Below are 20,632 nucleotides of genomic sequence, written 5' to 3' on the forward strand. Positions count from 1 at the left end.
TTGGCGCGCATTCCCCTGATGGACAGAGAAAGCCAAAAGTCGCCGTACGACCATTAATGGGGGTGTCGTACCAGAGTTAGACCGCTTGTGCCATCTCGCGGCTGCCGCTGCTACTAGTGGTGCGCGTCCGCCGCGCTTATCGAACAGACAGTGTGCTCTGGCTCTGGGTTTGACGCCAGGTCGACGCAGACGTGTGGTACGCGCCTAGCGCGAGTGCTGCTGCGTGTGGCAGTGCCTTGCAGCACACGTTGGTGGCCGAAAGCTCAGGACGCACTGGTTACCGACTGCTATCACAGAATACTGCTTTTGCAATTGAAATAAACACCGGGACAGCGCGAACGCAAGTCCCGACTACCAAAAATTATGCGCCCGAGTTACTCACATTTGGAGTAATCGCGGGGGTCAGCTCGACCGAAGTGCAATGGAAGAGCCTCACCCCGGAGGAACCGCCTTCATGATCACGGTATCCCCTACGCCAGGTAAGTATGCTTTGGTCGCGCCACAGGCGAGAATTTGTAGTGCCTCGCGCCATCGAGATGTAACGAGAGCTCCCGACGTTTTCGCAGTCGGTGAACAGAATGGTGGCCGTCCATGTACCTGTCTCCTTACAAAAGAGCTATTGGCTGTCGAGTTAGATGGCAGACAGTCGCAACAACGCTCCTCTGCGAGAAAAAACGATGCATTTTGTGCGAGCAGCGCCACACGGCTCGGCGGCGCCGGCCGCTGCTGGGGTTAATTTACCGTTCCCTCCGGAAGATGGCGGGCCAAGTCCGGGCTGCCGCCTCCGGGCCCTCCTCTCCGTCTCAAACGAGCCCTCTTTCTTGGCTGTTGAAACCGCGAATGAGATCTGCGCAATGAGTGCTTTTTGCAGCCACACTTTACTTTCGCTCCTTCCAGCAGAGCCCTTAGTGCTAGCAAATACGGCAGCATTGTCGCGCACGGTCGTCTGTCGCCGAGCAACTGAAGGACCCCACAGCTCACACTGTCAGATGTTCTAAGAGAGCTGGATGCAAGTCGTGAGTGTTGTGCGCGACGAACAAACAGGACGGCCGTGAACTCCAAGAACGAACGTCAATCGCACGTTCGACATTCGACGCCGAGTAACAGAAGGCACTTAAAAGGTAACACTCCTTTTTGCTTCTCCTTCCGAGTAGGGCGTGGAAAGCTCGATCGAATATTTGTGCACATATTTTCTATACGCATAAGAGAGAAAAAATAAAGTTTCATTCATGGCAACATTTCGGCGGGCTGATTTCGAAGATGCAGATTAATTTTGCGGTATTTGGTAAACTAGCCATCTTTGCTTAGACGTAGATTAGGTAAGGATAAAACTAAATTGCTTTTTGTTTGTAAACACAACACGTCTGGTGTGTAACGAAGCGATGGGAAAACAAGGAAGAGGCATTTCTGTGAATGTAGTGATGCAACAACGAATTCATTTGAGGGCTATCCGTTTCTGCAATTAGTAGGCGTGAGTAATTTATTGAAAGTGCCGCTACTACGCGTCTGTCAATGTAGAACTGTGTGTGTTACAGAAGGCACTGTTCGGATATTTTGTCAGTGAGTAGGGAAAAATTGTGTTTTTAATTACACTTGTTACAGAGAGAGAAAAAAAGAAGAGTTTTATGTTATTCCCATTCCATTCGAAACGCGTCTGTTCTCACTCCAAGGGCGCCCATACGAGAGACAGTTTGTACAGGGGGTGGGGGCCGGCTGGATCTGGAGGTATGGTGTACTTTTAATATTTTGGAAGACGATTAGCGAGCTTGTAAAGTAGCCATAAACAGATTTGAAGTTCCGAACCTGTGTTAAAGGACGTGTGTAATACAGACTTTTTGACTCTATTTCTTGCAAGAAAAACACCTGATAACACTGCGTTTTCTACTTTCCCTCAGAGCCCCGAGTACAGGCGCCCTTGTCCCACTCAGCTACCACCAAAGATATTCCTGCGCTCACCACGCCGATGTTTGTAATTGCACTTGGCCGTTTTTCGTCCTCCCAGTGTTGTAACTGTTCATTTCCAAGCCTTAACTTTTTTTTTTTTCCGGGCGTCTGCAAATTTGTCACATGAAACACAACATCTGCGACGACAAGACATTCCTTACAGAAAGTAAACGCTCACTGTCGTGGCCTAATAAACAGCCTACAGCGGTTCTCGTCCCATCACCGAATTTAAGCAACGCTGGCCCTTGTCATCGTGGCCGCCTGCGAGCACAAGCTGCTGTTGCCTAGAATTTCTCTTGCCCGTTTTCGGTACAGTTGGCCACGTCATTTCACATCCCAGCAAGCTCGTCAAGTGCCGCAAGTCTGCAAGTCTTGAGACGCTACGCTAGACGCTTGCTTCCCGCCCCTCATGTACCTGGCCACAGGCGACACAGCGTTCGGCTGGGCGACGCCTCGTGAACGCCGGCTCGCGCCACCGCGGTCGCCGTGCGTTCAGGGAGTGCCGCGCCGTGCAATTGCGTTTGGCGCGCATTCCCCTGATGGACAGAGAAAGCCAAAAGTCGCCGTACGACCATTAATGGGGGTGTCGTACCAGAGTTAGACCGCTTGTGCCATCTCGCGGCTGCCGCTGCTACTAGTGTGTGCGCGTCCGCCGCGCTTATCGAACAGACAGTGTGCTCTGGCTCTGGGTTTGACGCCAGGTCGACGCAGACGTGTGGTTACGCGCCTAGCGCGAGTGCTGCTGCGTGTGGCAGTGCCTTGCAGCACACGTTGGTGGCCGAAAGCTCAGACGCACTGGTTACCGACTGCTATCACAGAATACTGCTTTTGCAATTGAAATAAACACCGGGACAGCGCGAACGCAAGTCCCGACTACCAAAAATTATGCGCCCGAGTTACTCACATTTGGAGTAATCGCGGGGGGTCAGCTCGACCGAAGTGCAATGGAAGAGCCTCACCCCGGAGGAACCGCCTTCATGATCACGGTATCCCCTACGCCAGGTAAGTATGCTTTGGTCGCGCCACAGGCGAGAATTTGTAGTGCCTCGCGCCATCGAGATGTAACGAGAGCTCCCGACGTTTTCGCAGTCGGTGAACAGAATGGTGGCCGTCCATGTACCTGTCTCCTTACAAAAGAGCTATTGGCTGTCGAGTTAGATGGCAGACAGTCGCAACAACGCTCCTCTGCCGAGAAAAACGATGCATTTTGTGCGAGCAGCGCACACGGCTCGCGGCGCCGGCCGCTGCTGGGGTTAATTTACCGTTCCCTCCGGAAGATGGCGGGCCAAGTCCGGGCTGCCGCCTCCGGGCCCTCCTCTCCGTCTCAAACGAGCCCTCTTTCTTGGCTGTTGAAACCGCGAATGAGATCTGCGCAATGAGTGCTTTTTGCAGCCACACTTTACTTTCGCTCCTTCCAGCAGAGCCCTTAGTGCTAGCAAATACGGCAGCATTGTCGCGCACGGTCGTCTGTCGCCGAGCAACTGAAGGACCCCACAGCTCACACTGTCAGATGTTCTAAGAGAGCTGGATGCAGTCGTGAGTGTTGTGCGCGACGAACAAACAGGACGGCCGTGAACTCCAAGAACGAACGTCAATCGGCACGTTCGACATTCGACGCCGAGTAACAGAAGGCACTTAAAAGGTAACACTCCTTTTTGCTTCTCCTTCCGAGTAGGGCGTGGAAAGCTCGATCGAATATTTGTGCACATATTTTCTATACGCATAAGAGAGAAAAAATAAAGTTTCATTCATGGCAACATTTCGGCGGGCTGATTTCGAAGATGCAGATTAATTTTGCGGTATTTGGTAAACTAGCCATCTTTGCTTAGACGTAGATTAGGTAAGGATAAAACTAAATTGCTTTTTGTTTGTAAACACAACACGTCTGGTGTGTAACGAAGCGATGGGAAACAAGGAAGAGGCATTTCTGTGAATGTAGTGATGCAACAACGAATTCATTTGAGGGCTATCCGTTTCTGCAATTAGTAGGCGTGAGTAATTTATTGAAAGTGCCGCTACTACGCGTCTGTCAATGTAGAACTGTGTGTGTTACAGAAGGCACTGTTCGGATATTTTGTCAGTGAGTAGGGAAAAATTGTGTTTTTAATTACACTTGTTACAGAGAGAGAAAAAAAGAAGAGTTTTATGTTATTCCCATTCCATTCGAAACGCGTCTGTTCTCACTCCAAGGGCGCCCATACGAGAGACAGTTTGTACAGGGGGTGGGGGCCGGCTGGATCTGGAGGTATGGTGTACTTTTAATATTTTGGAAGACGATTAGCGAGCTTGTAAAGTAGCCATAAACAGATTTGAAGTTCCGAACCTGTGTTAAAGACGTGTGTAATACAGACTTTTTGACTCTATTTCTTGCAAGAAAAACACCTGATAACACTGCGTTTTCTACTTTCCCTCAGAGCCCCGAGTACAGGCGCCCTTGTCCCACTCAGCTACCACCAAAGATATTTCCTGCGCTCACCACGCCGATGTTTGTAATTGCACTTGGCCGTTTTTCGTCCTCCCAGTGTTGTAACTGTTCATTTCCAAGCCTTAACTTTTTTTTTTTTCCGGGCGTCTGCAAATTTGTCACATGAAACACAACATCTGCGACGACAAGACATTCCTTACAGAAAGTAAACGCTCACTGTCGTGGCCTAATAAACAGCCTACAGCGGTTCTCGTCCCATCACCGAATTTAAGCAACGCTGGCCCTTGTCATCGTGGCCGCCTGCGAGCACAAGCTGCTGTTGCCTAGAATTTCTCTTGCCCGTTTTCGGTACAGTTGGCCACGTCATTTCACATCCCAGCAAGCTCGTCAAGTGCCGCAAGTCTGCAAGTCTTGAGACGCTACGCTAGACGCTTGCTTCCCGCCCCTCATGTACCTGGCCACAGGCGACACAGCGTTCGGCTGGGCGACGCCTCGTGAACGCCGGCTCGCGCCACCGCGGTCGCCGTGCGTTCAGGGAGTGCCGCGCCGTGCAATTGCGTTTGGCGCGCATTCCCCTGATGGACAGAGAAAGCCAAAAGTCGCCGTACGACCATTAATGGGGGTGTCGTACCAGAGTTAGACCGCTTGTGCCATCTCGCGGCTGCCGCTGCTACTAGTGGTGCGCGTCCGCCGCGCTTATCGAACAGACAGTGTGCTCTGGCTCTGGGTTTGACGCCAGGTCGACGCAGACGTGTGGTACGCGCCTAGCGCGAGTGCTGCTGCGTGTGGCAGTGCCTTGCAGCACACGTTGGTGGCCGAAAGCTCAGACGCACTGGTTACCGACTGCTATCACAGAATACTGCTTTTGCAATTGAAATAAACACCGGGACAGCGCGAACGCAAGTCCCGACTACCAAAAATTATGCGCCCGAGTTACTCACATTTGGAGTAATCGCGGGGGTCAGCTCGACCGAAGTGCAATGGAAGAGCCTCACCCCGGAGGAACCGCCTTCATGATCACGGTATCCCCTACGCCAGGTAAGTATGCTTTGGTCGCGCCACAGGCGAGAATTTGTAGTGCCTCGCGCCATCGAGATGTAACGAGAGCTCCCGACGTTTTCGCAGTCGGTGAACAGAATGGTGGCCGTCCATGTACCTGTCTCCTTACAAAAGAGCTATTGGCTGTCGAGTTAGATGGCAGACAGTCGCAACAACGCTCCTCTGCCGAGAAAAACGATGCATTTTGTGCGAGCAGCGCCACACGGCTCGCGGCGCCGGCCGCTGCTGGGGTTAATTTACCGTTCCCTCCGGAAGATGGCGGGCCAAGTCCGGGCTGCCGCCTCCGGGCCCTCCTCTCCGTCTCAAACGAGCCCTCTTTCTTGGCTGTTGAAACCGCGAATGAGATCTGCGCAATGAGTGCTTTTTGCAGCCACACTTTACTTTCGCTCCTTCCAGCAGAGCCCTTAGTGCTAGCAAATACGGCAGCATTGTCGCGCACGGTCGTCTGTCGCCGAGCAACTGAAGGACCCCACAGCTCACACTGTCAGATGTTCTAAGAGAGCTGGATGCAGTCGTGAGTGTTGTGCGCGACGAACAAACAGGACGGCCGTGAACTCCAAGAACGAACGTCAATCGGCACGTTCGACATTCGACGCCGAGTAACAGAAGGCACTTAAAAGGTAACACTCCTTTTTGCTTCTCCTTCCGAGTAGGGCGTGGAAAGCTCGATCGAATATTTGTGCACATATTTTCTATACGCATAAGAGAGAAAAAATAAAGTTTCATTCATGGCAACATTTCGGCGGGCTGATTTCGAAGATGCAGATTAATTTTGCGGTATTTGGTAAACTAGCCATCTTTGCTTAGACGTAGATTAGGTAAGGATAAAACTAAATTGCTTTTTGTTTGTAAACACAACACGTCTGGTGTGTAACGAAGCGATGGGAAACAAGGAAGAGGCATTTCTGTGAATGTAGTGATGCAACAACGAATTCATTTGAGGGCTATCCGTTTCTGCAATTAGTAGGCGTGAGTAATTTATTGAAAGTGCCGCTACTACGCGTCTGTCAATGTAGAACTGTGTGTGTTACAGAAGGCACTGTTCGGATATTTTGTCAGTGAGTAGGGAAAAATTGTGTTTTTAATTACACTTGTTACAGAGAGAGAAAAAAAGAAGAGTTTTATGTTATTCCCATTCCATTCGAAACGCGTCTGTTCTCACTCCAAGGGCGCCCATACGAGAGACAGTTTGTACAGGGGGTGGGGGCCGGCTGGATCTGGAGGTATGGTGTACTTTTAATATTTTGGAAGACGATTAGCGAGCTTGTAAAGTAGCCATAAACAGATTTGAAGTTCCGAACCTGTGTTAAAGACGTGTGTAATACAGACTTTTTGACTCTATTTCTTGCAAGAAAAACACCTGATAACACTGCGTTTTCTACTTTCCCTCAGAGCCCCGAGTACAGGCGCCCTTGTCCCACTCAGCTACCACCAAAGATATTTCCTGCGCTCACCACGCCGATGTTTGTAATTGCACTTGGCCGTTTTTCGTCCTCCCAGTGTTGTAACTGTTCATTTCCAAGCCTTAACTTTTTTTTTTTTTCCGGGCGTCTGCAAATTTGTCACATGAAACACAACATCTGCGACGACAAGACATTCCTTACAGAAAGTAAACGCTCACTGTCGTGGCCTAATAAACAGCCTACAGCGGTTCTCGTCCCATCACCGAATTTAAGCAACGCTGGCCCTTGTCATCGTGGCCGCCTGCGAGCACAAGCTGCTGTTGCCTAGAATTTCTCTTGCCCGTTTTCGGTACAGTTGGCCACGTCATTTCACATCCCAGCAAGCTCGTCAAGTGCCGCAAGTCTGCAAGTCTTGAGACGCTACGCTAGACGCTTGCTTCCCGCCCCTCATGTACCTGGCCACAGGCGACACAGCGTTCGGCTGGGCGACGCCTCGTGAACGCCGGCTCGCGCCACCGCGGTCGCCGTGCGTTCAGGGAGTGCCGCGCCGTGCAATTGCGTTTGGCGCGCATTCCCCTGATGGACAGAGAAAGCCAAAAGTCGCCGTACGACCATTAATGGGGGTGTCGTACCAGAGTTAGACCGCTTGTGCCATCTCGCGGCTGCCGCTGCTACTAGTGGTGCGCGTCCGCCGCGCTTATCGAACAGACAGTGTGCTCTGGCTCTGGGTTTGACGCCAGGTCGACGCAGACGTGTGGTACGCGCCTAGCGCGAGTGCTGCTGCGTGTGGCAGTGCCTTGCAGCACACGTTGGTGGCCGAAAGCTCAGACGCACTGGTTACCGACTGCTATCACAGAATACTGCTTTTGCAATTGAAATAAACACCGGGACAGCGCGAACGCAAGTCCCGACTACCAAAAATTATGCGCCCGAGTTACTCACATTTGGAGTAATCGCGGGGGTCAGCTCGACCGAAGTGCAATGGAAGAGCCTCACCCCGGAGGAACCGCCTTCATGATCACGGTATCCCCTACGCCAGGTAAGTATGCTTTGGTCGCGCCACAGGCGAGAATTTGTAGTGCCTCGCGCCATCGAGATGTAACGAGAGCTCCCGACGTTTTCGCAGTCGGTGAACAGAATGGTGGCCGTCCATGTACCTGTCTCCTTACAAAAGAGCTATTGGCTGTCGAGTTAGATGGCAGACAGTCGCAACAACGCTCCTCTGCCGAGAAAAACGATGCATTTTGTGCGAGCAGCGCCACACGGCTCGCGGCGCCGGCCGCTGCTGGGGTTAATTTACCGTTCCCTCCGGAAGATGGCGGGCCAAGTCCGGGCTGCCGCCTCCGGGCCCTCCTCTCCGTCTCAAACGAGCCCTCTTTCTTGGCTGTTGAAACCGCGAATGAGATCTGCGCAATGAGTGCTTTTTGCAGCCACACTTTACTTTCGCTCCTTCCAGCAGAGCCCTTAGTGCTAGCAAATACGGCAGCATTGTCGCGCACGGTCGTCTGTCGCCGAGCAACTGAAGGACCCCACAGCTCACACTGTCAGATGTTCTAAGAGAGCTGGATGCAGTCGTGAGTGTTGTGCGCGACGAACAAACAGGACGGCCGTGAACTCCAAGAACGAACGTCAATCGGCACGTTCGACATTCGACGCCGAGTAACAGAAGGCACTTAAAAGGTAACACTCCTTTTTGCTTCTCCTTCCGAGTAGGGCGTGGAAAGCTCGATCGAATATTTGTGCACATATTTTCTATACGCATAAGAGAGAAAAAATAAAGTTTCATTCATGGCAACATTTCGGCGGGCTGATTTCGAAGATGCAGATTAATTTTGCGGTATTTGGTAAACTAGCCATCTTTGCTTAGACGTAGATTAGGTAAGGATAAAACTAAATTGCTTTTTGTTTGTAAACACAACACGTCTGGTGTGTAACGAAGCGATGGGAAACAAGGAAGAGGCATTTCTGTGAATGTAGTGATGCAACAACGAATTCATTTGAGGGCTATCCGTTTCTGCAATTAGTAGGCGTGAGTAATTTATTGAAAGTGCCGCTACTACGCGTCTGTCAATGTAGAACTGTGTGTGTTACAGAAGGCACTGTTCGGATATTTTGTCAGTGAGTAGGGAAAAATTGTGTTTTTAATTACACTTGTTACAGAGAGAGAAAAAAAGAAGAGTTTTATGTTATTCCCATTCCATTCGAAACGCGTCTGTTCTCACTCCAAGGGCGCCCATACGAGAGACAGTTTGTACAGGGGGTGGGGGCCGGCTGGATCTGGAGGTATGGTGTACTTTTAATATTTTGGAAGACGATTAGCGAGCTTGTAAAGTAGCCATAAACAGATTTGAAGTTCCGAACCTGTGTTAAAGACGTGTGTAATACAGACTTTTTGACTCTATTTCTTGCAAGAAAAACACCTGATAACACTGCGTTTTCTACTTTCCCTCAGAGCCCCGAGTACAGGCGCCCTTGTCCCACTCAGCTACCACCAAAGATATTTCCTGCGCTCACCACGCCGATGTTTGTAATTGCACTTGGCCGTTTTTCGTCCTCCCAGTGTTGTAACTGTTCATTTCCAAGCCTTAACTTTTTTTTTTTTTCCGGGCGTCTGCAAATTTGTCACATGAAACACAACATCTGCGACGACAAGACATTCCTTACAGAAAGTAAACGCTCACTGTCGTGGCCTAATAAACAGCCTACAGCGGTTCTCGTCCCATCACCGAATTTAAGCAACGCTGGCCCTTGTCATCGTGGCCGCCTGCGAGCACAAGCTGCTGTTGCCTAGAATTTCTCTTGCCCGTTTTCGGTACAGTTGGCCACGTCATTTCACATCCCAGCAAGCTCGTCAAGTGCCGCAAGTCTGCAAGTCTTGAGACGCTACGCTAGACGCTTGCTTCCCGCCCCTCATGTACCTGGCCACAGGCGACACAGCGTTCGGCTGGGCGACGCCTCGTGAACGCCGGCTCGCGCCACCGCGGTCGCCGTGCGTTCAGGGAGTGCCGCGCCGTGCAATTGCGTTTGGCGCGCATTCCCCTGATGGACAGAGAAAGCCAAAAGTCGCCGTACGACCATTAATGGGGGTGTCGTACCAGAGTTAGACCGCTTGTGCCATCTCGCGGCTGCCGCTGCTACTAGTGGTGCGCGTCCGCCGCGCTTATCGAACAGACAGTGTGCTCTGGCTCTGGGTTTGACGCCAGGTCGACGCAGACGTGTGGTACGCGCCTAGCGCGAGTGCTGCTGCGTGTGGCAGTGCCTTGCAGCACACGTTGGTGGCCGAAAGCTCAGACGCACTGGTTACCGACTGCTATCACAGAATACTGCTTTTGCAATTGAAATAAACACCGGGACAGCGCGAACGCAAGTCCCGACTACCAAAAATTATGCGCCCGAGTTACTCACATTTGGAGTAATCGCGGGGGTCAGCTCGACCGAAGTGCAATGGAAGAGCCTCACCCCGGAGGAACCGCCTTCATGATCACGGTATCCCCTACGCCAGGTAAGTATGCTTTGGTCGCGCCACAGGCGAGAATTTGTAGTGCCTCGCGCCATCGAGATGTAACGAGAGCTCCCGACGTTTTCGCAGTCGGTGAACAGAATGGTGGCCGTCCATGTACCTGTCTCCTTACAAAAGAGCTATTGGCTGTCGAGTTAGATGGCAGACAGTCGCAACAACGCTCCTCTGCCGAGAAAAACGATGCATTTTGTGCGAGCAGCGCCACACGGCTCGCGGCGCCGGCCGCTGCTGGGGTTAATTTACCGTTCCCTCCGGAAGATGGCGGGCCAAGTCCGGGCTGCCGCCTCCGGGCCCTCCTCTCCGTCTCAAACGAGCCCTCTTTCTTGGCTGTTGAAACCGCGAATGAGATCTGCGCAATGAGTGCTTTTTGCAGCCACACTTTACTTTCGCTCCTTCCAGCAGAGCCCTTAGTGCTAGCAAATACGGCAGCATTGTCGCGCACGGTCGTCTGTCGCCGAGCAACTGAAGGACCCCACAGCTCACACTGTCAGATGTTCTAAGAGAGCTGGATGCAGTCGTGAGTGTTGTGCGCGACGAACAAACAGGACGGCCGTGAACTCCAAGAACGAACGTCAATCGGCACGTTCGACATTCGACGCCGAGTAACAGAAGGCACTTAAAAGGTAACACTCCTTTTTGCTTCTCCTTCCGAGTAGGGCGTGGAAAGCTCGATCGAATATTTGTGCACATATTTTCTATACGCATAAGAGAGAAAAAATAAAGTTTCATTCATGGCAACATTTCGGCGGGCTGATTTCGAAGATGCAGATTAATTTTGCGGTATTTGGTAAACTAGCCATCTTTGCTTAGACGTAGATTAGGTAAGGATAAAACTAAATTGCTTTTTGTTTGTAAACACAACACGTCTGGTGTGTAACGAAGCGATGGGAAACAAGGAAGAGGCATTTCTGTGAATGTAGTGATGCAACAACGAATTCATTTGAGGGCTATCCGTTTCTGCAATTAGTAGGCGTGAGTAATTTATTGAAAGTGCCGCTACTACGCGTCTGTCAATGTAGAACTGTGTGTGTTACAGAAGGCACTGTTCGGATATTTTGTCAGTGAGTAGGGAAAAATTGTGTTTTTAATTACACTTGTTACAGAGAGAGAAAAAAAGAAGAGTTTTATGTTATTCCCATTCCATTCGAAACGCGTCTGTTCTCACTCCAAGGGCGCCCATACGAGAGACAGTTTGTACAGGGGGTGGGGGCCGGCTGGATCTGGAGGTATGGTGTACTTTTAATATTTTGGAAGACGATTAGCGAGCTTGTAAAGTAGCCATAAACAGATTTGAAGTTCCGAACCTGTGTTAAAGACGTGTGTAATACAGACTTTTTGACTCTATTTCTTGCAAGAAAAACACCTGATAACACTGCGTTTTCTACTTTCCCTCAGAGCCCCGAGTACAGGCGCCCTTGTCCCACTCAGCTACCACCAAAGATATTTCCTGCGCTCACCACGCCGATGTTTGTAATTGCACTTGGCCGTTTTTCGTCCTCCCAGTGTTGTAACTGTTCATTTCCAAGCCTTAACTTTTTTTTTTTTTCCGGGCGTCTGCAAATTTGTCACATGAAACACAACATCTGCGACGACAAGACATTCCTTACAGAAAGTAAACGCTCACTGTCGTGGCCTAATAAACAGCCTACAGCGGTTCTCGTCCCATCACCGAATTTAAGCAACGCTGGCCCTTGTCATCGTGGCCGCCTGCGAGCACAAGCTGCTGTTGCCTAGAATTTCTCTTGCCCGTTTTCGGTACAGTTGGCCACGTCATTTCACATCCCAGCAAGCTCGTCAAGTGCCGCAAGTCTGCAAGTCTTGAGACGCTACGCTAGACGCTTGCTTCCCGCCCCTCATGTACCTGGCCACAGGCGACACAGCGTTCGGCTGGGCGACGCCTCGTGAACGCCGGCTCGCGCCACCGCGGTCGCCGTGCGTTCAGGGAGTGCCGCGCCGTGCAATTGCGTTTGGCGCGCATTCCCCTGATGGACAGAGAAAGCCAAAAGTCGCCGTACGACCATTAATGGGGGTGTCGTACCAGAGTTAGACCGCTTGTGCCATCTCGCGGCTGCCGCTGCTACTAGTGGTGCGCGTCCGCCGCGCTTATCGAACAGACAGTGTGCTCTGGCTCTGGGTTTGACGCCAGGTCGACGCAGACGTGTGGTACGCGCCTAGCGCGAGTGCTGCTGCGTGTGGCAGTGCCTTGCAGCACACGTTGGTGGCCGAAAGCTCAGACGCACTGGTTACCGACTGCTATCACAGAATACTGCTTTTGCAATTGAAATAAACACCGGGACAGCGCGAACGCAAGTCCCGACTACCAAAAATTATGCGCCCGAGTTACTCACATTTGGAGTAATCGCGGGGGTCAGCTCGACCGAAGTGCAATGGAAGAGCCTCACCCCGGAGGAACCGCCTTCATGATCACGGTATCCCCTACGCCAGGTAAGTATGCTTTGGTCGCGCCACAGGCGAGAATTTGTAGTGCCTCGCGCCATCGAGATGTAACGAGAGCTCCCGACGTTTTCGCAGTCGTGTGAACAGAATGGTGGCCGTCCATGTACCTGTCTCCTTACAAAAGAGCTATTGGCTGTCGAGTTAGATGGCAGACAGTCGCAACAACGCTCCTCTGCCGAGAAAAACGATGCATTTTGTGCGAGCAGCGCCACACGGCTCGCGGCGCCGGCCGCTGCTGGGGTTAATTTACCGTTCCCTCCGGAAGATGGCGGGCCAAGTCCGGGCTGCCGCCTCCGGGCCCTCCTCTCCGTCTCAAACGAGCCCTCTTTCTTGGCTGTTGAAACCGCGAATGAGATCTGCGCAATGAGTGCTTTTTGCAGCCACACTTTACTTTCGCTCCTTCCAGCAGAGCCCTTAGTGCTAGCAAATACGGCAGCATTGTCGCGCACGGTCGTCTGTCGCCGAGCAACTGAAGGACCCCACAGCTCACACTGTCAGATGTTCTAAGAGAGCTGGATGCAGTCGTGAGTGTTGTGCGCGACGAACAAACAGGACGGCCGTGAACTCCAAGAACGAACGTCAATCGGCACGTTCGACATTCGACGCCGAGTAACAGAAGGCACTTAAAAGGTAACACTCCTTTTTGCTTCTCCTTCCGAGTAGGGCGTGGAAAGCTCGATCGAATATTTGTGCACATATTTTCTATACGCATAAGAGAGAAAAAATAAAGTTTCATTCATGGCAACATTTCGGCGGGCTGATTTCGAAGATGCAGATTAATTTTGCGGTATTTGGTAAACTAGCCATCTTTGCTTAGACGTAGATTAGGTAAGGATAAAACTAAATTGCTTTTTGTTTGTAAACACAACACGTCTGGTGTGTAACGAAGCGATGGGAAACAAGGAAGAGGCATTTCTGTGAATGTAGTGATGCAACAACGAATTCATTTGAGGGCTATCCGTTTCTGCAATTAGTAGGCGTGAGTAATTTATTGAAAGTGCCGCTACTACGCGTCTGTCAATGTAGAACTGTGTGTGTTACAGAAGGCACTGTTCGGATATTTTGTCAGTGAGTAGGGAAAAATTGTGTTTTTAATTACACTTGTTACAGAGAGAGAAAAAAAGAAGAGTTTTATGTTATTCCCATTCCATTCGAAACGCGTCTGTTCTCACTCCAAGGGCGCCCATACGAGAGACAGTTTGTACAGGGGGTGGGGGCCGGCTGGATCTGGAGGTATGGTGTACTTTTAATATTTTGGAAGACGATTAGCGAGCTTGTAAAGTAGCCATAAACAGATTTGAAGTTCCGAACCTGTGTTAAAGACGTGTGTAATACAGACTTTTTGACTCTATTTCTTGCAAGAAAAACACCTGATAACACTGCGTTTTCTACTTTCCCTCAGAGCCCCGAGTACAGGCGCCCTTGTCCCACTCAGCTACCACCAAAGATATTTCCTGCGCTCACCACGCCGATGTTTGTAATTGCACTTGGCCGTTTTTCGTCCTCCCAGTGTTGTAACTGTTCATTTCCAAGCCTTAACTTTTTTTTTTTTTCCGGGCGTCTGCAAATTTGTCACATGAAACACAACATCTGCGACGACAAGACATTCCTTACAGAAAGTAAACGCTCACTGTCGTGGCCTAATAAACAGCCTACAGCGGTTCTCGTCCCATCACCGAATTTAAGCAACGCTGGCCCTTGTCATCGTGGCCGCCTGCGAGCACAAGCTGCTGTTGCCTAGAATTTCTCTTGCCCGTTTTCGGTACAGTTGGCCACGTCATTTCACATCCCAGCAAGCTCGTCAAGTGCCGCAAGTCTGCAAGTCTTGAGACGCTACGCTAGACGCTTGCTTCCCGCCCCTCATGTACCTGGCCACAGGCGACACAGCGTTCGGCTGGGCGACGCCTCGTGAACGCCGGCTCGCGCCACCGCGGTCGCCGTGCGTTCAGGGAGTGCCGCGCCGTGCAATTGCGTTTGGCGCGCATTCCCCTGATGGACAGAGAAAGCCAAAAGTCGCCGTACGACCATTAATGGGGGTGTCGTACCAGAGTTAGACCGCTTGTGCCATCTCGCGGCTGCCGCTGCTACTAGTGGTGCGCGTCCGCCGCGCTTATCGAACAGACAGTGTGCTCTGGCTCTGGGTTTGACGCCAGGTCGACGCAGACGTGTGGTACGCGCCTAGCGCGAGTGCTGCTGCGTGTGGCAGTGCCTTGCAGCACACGTTGGTGGCCGAAAGCTCAGACGCACTGGTTACCGACTGCTATCACAGAATACTGCTTTTGCAATTGAAATAAACACCGGGACAGCGCGAACGCAAGTCCCGACTACCAAAAATTATGCGCCCGAGTTACTCACATTTGGAGTAATCGCGGGGGTCAGCTCGACCGAAGTGCAATGGAAGAGCCTCACCCCGGAGGAACCGCCTTCATGATCACGGTATCCCCTACGCCAGGTAAGTATGCTTTGGTCGCGCCACAGGCGAGAATTTGTAGTGCCTCGCGCCATCGAGATGTAACGAGAGCTCCCGACGTTTTCGCAGTCGGTGAACAGAATGGTGGCCGTCCATGTACCTGTCTCCTTACAAAAGAGCTATTGGCTGTCGAGTTAGATGGCAGACAGTCGCAACAACGCTCCTCTGCCGAGAAAAACGATGCATTTTGTGCGAGCAGCGCCACACGGCTCGCGGCGCCGGCCGCTGCTGGGGTTAATTTACCGTTCCCTCCGGAAGATGGCGGGCCAAGTCCGGGCTGCCGCCTCCGGGCCCTCCTCTCCGTCTCAAACGAGCCCTCTTTCTTGGCTGTTGAAACCGCGAATGAGATCTGCGCAATGAGTGCTTTTTGCAGCCACACTTTACTTTCGCTCCTTCCAGCAGAGCCCTTAGTGCTAGCAAATACGGCAGCATTGTCGCGCACGGTCGTCTGTCGCCGAGCAACTGAAGGACCCCACAGCTCACACTGTCAGATGTTCTAAGAGAGCTGGATGCAGTCGTGAGTGTTGTGCGCGACGAACAAACAGGACGGCCGTGAACTCCAAGAACGAACGTCAATCGGCACGTTCGACATTCGACGCCGAGTAACAGAAGGCACTTAAAAGGTAACACTCCTTTTTGCTTCTCCTTCCGAGTAGGGCGTGGAAAGCTCGATCGAATATTTGTGCACATATTTTCTATACGCATAAGAGAGAAAAAATAAAGTTTCATTCATGGCAACATTTCGGCGGGCTGATTTCGAAGATGCAGATTAATTTTGCGGTATTTGGTAAACTAGCCATCTTTGCTTAGACGTAGATTAGGTAAGGATAAAACTAAATTGCTTTTTGTTTGTAAACACAACACGTCTGGTGTGTAACGAAGCGATGGGAAACAAGGAAGAGGCATTTCTGTGAATGTAGTGATGCAACAACGAATTCATTTGAGGGCTATCCGTTTCTGCAATTAGTAGGCGTGAGTAATTTATTGAAAGTGCCGCTACTACGCGTCTGTCAATGTAGAACTGTGTGTGTTACAGAAGGCACTGTTCGGATATTTTGTCAGTGAGTAGGGAAAAATTGTGTTTTTAATTACACTTGTTACAGAGAGAGAAAAAAAGAAGAGTTTTATGTTATTCCCATTCCATTCGAAACGCGTCTGTTCTCACTCCAAGGGCGCCCATACGAGAGACAGTTTGTACAGGGGGTGGGGGCCGGCTGGATCTGGAGGTATGGTGTACTTTTAATATTTTGGAAGACGATTAGCGAGCTTGTAAAGTAGCCATAAACAGATTTGAAGTTCCGAACCTGTGTTAAAGACGTGTGTAATACAGACTTTTTGACTCTATTTCTTGCAAGAAAAACACCTGATAACACTGCGTTTTCTACTTTCCCTCAGAGCCCCGAGTACAGGCGCCCTTGTCCCACTCAGCTACCACCAAAGATATTTCCTGCGCTCACCACGCCGATGTTTGTAATTGCACTTGGCCGTTTTTCGTCCTCCCAGTGTTGTAACTGTTCATTTCCAAGCCTTAACTTTTTTTTTTTTTCCGGGCGTCTGCAAATTTGTCACATGAAACACAACATCTGCGACGACAAGACATTCCTTACAGAAAGTAAACGCTCACTGTCGTGGCCTAATAAACAGCCTACAGCGGTTCTCGTCCCATCACCGAATTTAAGCAACGCTGGCCCTTGTCATCGTGGCCGCCTGCGAGCACAAGCTGCTGTTGCCTAGAATTTCTCTTGCCCGTTTTCGGTACAGTTGGCCACGTCATTTCACATCCCAGCAAGCTCGTCAAGTGCCGCAAGTCTGCAAGTCTTGAGACGCTACGCTAGACGCTTGCTTCCCGCCCCTCATGTACCTGGCCACAGGCGACACAGCGTTCGGCTGGGCGACGCCTCGTGAACGCCGGCTCGCGCCACCGCGGTCGCCGTGCGTTCAGGGAGTGCCGCGCCGTGCAATTGCGTTTGGCGCGCATTCCCCTGATGGACAGAGAAAGCCAAAAGTCGCCGTACGACCATTAATGGGGGTGTCGTACCAGAGTTAGACCGCTTGTGCCATCTCGCGGCTGCCGCTGCTACTAGTGGTGCGCGTCCGCCGCGCTTATCGAACAGACAGTGTGCTCTGGCTCTGGGTTTGACGCCAGGTCGACGCAGACGTGTGGTACGCGCCTAGCGCGAGTGCTGCTGCGTGTGGCAGTGCCTTGCAGCACACGTTGGTGGCCGAAAGCTCAGACGCACTGGTTACCGACTGCTATCACAGAATACTGCTTTTGCAATTGAAATAAACACCGGGACAGCGCGAACGCAAGTCCCGACTACCAAAAATTATGCGCCCGAGTTACTCACATTTGGAGTAATCGCGGGGGTCAGCTCGACCGAAGTGCAATGGAAGAGCCTCACCCCGGAGGAACCGCCTTCATGATCACGGTATCCCCTACGCCAGGTAAGTATGCTTTGGTCGCGCCACAGGCGAGAATTTGTAGTGCCTCGCGCCATCGAGATGTAACGAGAGCTCCCGACGTTTTCGCAGTCGGTGAACAGAATGGTGGCCGTCCATGTACCTGTCTCCTTACAAAAGAGCTATTGGCTGTCGAGTTAGATGGCAGACAGTCGCAACAACGCTCCTCTGCCGAGAAAAACGATGCATTTTGTGCGAGCAGCGCCACACGGCTCGCGGCGCCGGCCGCTGCTGGGGTTAATTTACCGTTCCCTCCGGAAGATGGCGGGCCAAGTCCGGGCTGCCGCCTCCGGGCCCTCCTCTCCGTCTCAAACGAGCCCTCTTTCTTGGCTGTTGAAACCGCGAATGAGATCTGCGCAATGAGTGCTTTTTGCAGCCACACTTTACTTTCGCTCCTTCCAGCAGAGCCCTTAGTGCTAGCAAATACGGCAGCATTGTCGCGCACGGTCGTCTGTCGCCGAGCAACTGAAGGACCCCACAGCTCACACTGTCAGATGTTCTAAGAGAGCTGGATGCAGTCGTGAGTGTTGTGCGCGACGAACAAACAGGACGGCCGTGAACTCCAAGAACGAACGTCAATCGGCACGTTCGACATTCGACGCCGAGTAACAGAAGGCACTTAAAAGGTAACACTCCTTTTTGCTTCTCCTTCCGAGTAGGGCGTGGAAAGCTCGATCGAATATTTGTGCACATATTTTCTATACGCATAAGAGAGAAAAAATAAAGTTTCATTCATGGCAACATTTCGGCGGGCTGATTTCGAAGATGCAGATTAATTTTGCGGTATTTGGTAAACTAGCCATCTTTGCTTAGACGTAGATTAGGTAAGGATAAAACTAAATTGCTTTTTGTTTGTAAACACAACACGTCTGGTGTGTAACGAAGCGATGGGAAACAAGGAAGAGGCATTTCTGTGAATGTAGTGATGCAACAACGAATTCATTTGAGGGCTATCCGTTTCTGCAATTAGTAGGCGTGAGTAATTTATTGAAAGTGCCGCTACTACGCGTCTGTCAATGTAGAACTGTGTGTGTTACAGAAGGCACTGTTCGGATATTTTGTCAGTGAGTAGGGAAAAATTGTGTTTTTAATTACACTTGTTACAGAGAGAGAAAAAAAGAAGAGTTTTATGTTATTCCCATTCCATTCGAAACGCGTCTGTTCTCACTCCAAGGGCGCCCATACGAGAGACAGTTTGTACAGGGGGTGGGGGCCGGCTGGATCTGGAGGTATGGTGTACTTTTAATATTTTGGAAGACGATTAGCGAGCTTGTAAAGTAGCCATAAACAGATTTGAAGTTCCGAACCTGTGTTAAAGACGTGTGTAATACAGACTTTTTGACTCTATTTCTTGCAAGAAAAACACCTGATAACACTGCGTTTTCTACTTTCCCTCAGAGCCCCGAGTACAGGCGCCCTTGTCCCACTCAGCTACCACCAAAGATATTTCCTGCGCTCACCACGCCGATGTTTGTAATTGCACTTGGCCGTTTTTCGTCCTCCCAGTGTTGTAACTGTTCATTTCCAAGCCTTAACTTTTTTTTTTTTTCCGGGCGTCTGCAAATTTGTCACATGAAACACAACATCTGCGACGACAAGACATTCCTTACAGAAAGTAAACGCTCACTGTCGTGGCCTAATAAACAGCCTACAGCGGTTCTCGTCCCATCACCGAATTTAAGCAACGCTGGCCCTTGTCATCGTGGCCGCCTGCGAGCACAAGCTGCTGTTGCCTAGAATTTCTCTTGCCCGTTTTCGGTACAGTTGGCCACGTCATTTCACATCCCAGCAAGCTCGTCAAGTGCCGCAAGTCTGCAAGTCTTGAGACGCTACGCTAGACGCTTGCTTCCCGCCCCTCATGTACCTGGCCACAGGCGACACAGCGTTCGGCTGGGCGACGCCTCGTGAACGCCGGCTCGCGCCACCGCGGTCGCCGTGCGTTCAGGGAGTGCCGCGCCGTGCAATTGCGTTTGGCGCGCATTCCCCTGATGGACAGAGAAAGCCAAAAGTCGCCGTACGACCATTAATGGGGGTGTCGTACCAGAGTTAGACCGCTTGTGCCATCTCGCGGCTGCCGCTGCTACTAGTGGTGCGCGTCCGCCGCGCTTATCGAACAGACAGTGTGCTCTGGCTCTGGGTTTGACGCCAGGTCGACGCAGACGTGTGGTACGCGCCTAGCGCGAGTGCTGCTGCGTGTGGCAGTGCCTTGCAGCACACGTTGGTGGCCGAAAGCTCAGACGCACTGGTTACCGACTGCTATCACAGAATACTGCTTTTGCAATTGAAATAAACACCGGGACAGCGCGAACGCAAGTCCCGACTACCAAAAATTATGCGCCCGAGTTACTCACATTTGGAGTAATCGCGGGGGTCAGCTCGACCGAAGTGCAATGGAAGAGCCTCACCCCGGAGGAACCGCCTTCATGATCACGGTATCCCCTACGCCAGGTAAGTATGCTTTGGTCGCGCCACAGGCGAGAATTTGTAGTGCCTCGCGCCATCGAGATGTAACGAGAGCTCCCGACGTTTTCGCAGTCGGTGAACAGAATGGTGGCCGTCCATGTACCTGTCTCCTTACAAAAGAGCTATTGGCTGTCGAGTTAGATGGCAGACAGTCGCAACAACGCTCCTCTGCCGAGAAAAACGATGCATTTTGTGCGAGCAGCGCCACACGGCTCGCGGCGCCGGCCGCTGCTGGGGTTAATTTACCGTTCCCTCCGGAAGATGGCGGGCCAAGTCCGGGCTGCCGCCTCCGGGCCCTCCTCTCCGTCTCAAACGAGCCCTCTTTCTTGGCTGTTGAAACCGCGAATGAGATCTGCGCAATGAGTGCTTTTTGCAGCCACACTTTACTTTCGCTCCTTCCAGCAGAGCCCTTAGTGCTAGCAAATACGGCA

General features: G+C 51.4%; 9 non-coding genes across 9 annotated transcripts; all 9 read right to left on the reverse strand.

Moving 5' to 3' along the window:
• Positions 1-324: 324 nt before the first annotated feature.
• Positions 325-487, reverse strand: LOC126321741 (U1 spliceosomal RNA). The gene has a single exon (XR_007558503.1). It is a non-coding gene; the product is annotated as a U1 spliceosomal RNA (small nuclear RNA).
• Positions 488-2,790: 2,303 nt separating this feature from the next.
• On the reverse strand, positions 2,791-2,954 carry LOC126321745 (U1 spliceosomal RNA). The gene has a single exon (XR_007558507.1). It is a non-coding gene; the product is annotated as a U1 spliceosomal RNA (small nuclear RNA).
• Positions 2,955-5,252: 2,298 nt separating this feature from the next.
• On the reverse strand, positions 5,253-5,415 carry LOC126321746 (U1 spliceosomal RNA). The gene has a single exon (XR_007558508.1). It is a non-coding gene; the product is annotated as a U1 spliceosomal RNA (small nuclear RNA).
• A 2,300-nt stretch (positions 5,416-7,715) lies between these two features.
• Positions 7,716-7,878, reverse strand: LOC126321747 (U1 spliceosomal RNA). The gene has a single exon (XR_007558509.1). It is a non-coding gene; the product is annotated as a U1 spliceosomal RNA (small nuclear RNA).
• Positions 7,879-10,178: 2,300 nt separating this feature from the next.
• Positions 10,179-10,341, reverse strand: LOC126321748 (U1 spliceosomal RNA). Its single transcript, XR_007558510.1, has one exon. It is a non-coding gene; the product is annotated as a U1 spliceosomal RNA (small nuclear RNA).
• Positions 10,342-12,641: 2,300 nt separating this feature from the next.
• LOC126321749 (U1 spliceosomal RNA) lies at positions 12,642-12,804 on the reverse strand. The gene has a single exon (XR_007558511.1). It is a non-coding gene; the product is annotated as a U1 spliceosomal RNA (small nuclear RNA).
• Positions 12,805-15,105: 2,301 nt separating this feature from the next.
• Positions 15,106-15,268, reverse strand: LOC126321742 (U1 spliceosomal RNA). Its single transcript, XR_007558504.1, has one exon. It is a non-coding gene; the product is annotated as a U1 spliceosomal RNA (small nuclear RNA).
• A 2,300-nt stretch (positions 15,269-17,568) lies between these two features.
• LOC126321743 (U1 spliceosomal RNA) lies at positions 17,569-17,731 on the reverse strand. The gene has a single exon (XR_007558505.1). It is a non-coding gene; the product is annotated as a U1 spliceosomal RNA (small nuclear RNA).
• A 2,300-nt stretch (positions 17,732-20,031) lies between these two features.
• LOC126321744 (U1 spliceosomal RNA) lies at positions 20,032-20,194 on the reverse strand. The gene has a single exon (XR_007558506.1). It is a non-coding gene; the product is annotated as a U1 spliceosomal RNA (small nuclear RNA).
• Positions 20,195-20,632: the final 438 nt, after the last annotated feature.

This window comes from Schistocerca gregaria, unplaced genomic scaffold (genome assembly GCF_023897955.1).
Source record: "Schistocerca gregaria isolate iqSchGreg1 unplaced genomic scaffold, iqSchGreg1.2 ptg000760l, whole genome shotgun sequence".
In the NCBI taxonomy this organism is placed as follows: Eukaryota; Metazoa; Arthropoda; class Insecta; order Orthoptera; family Acrididae; genus Schistocerca; species Schistocerca gregaria.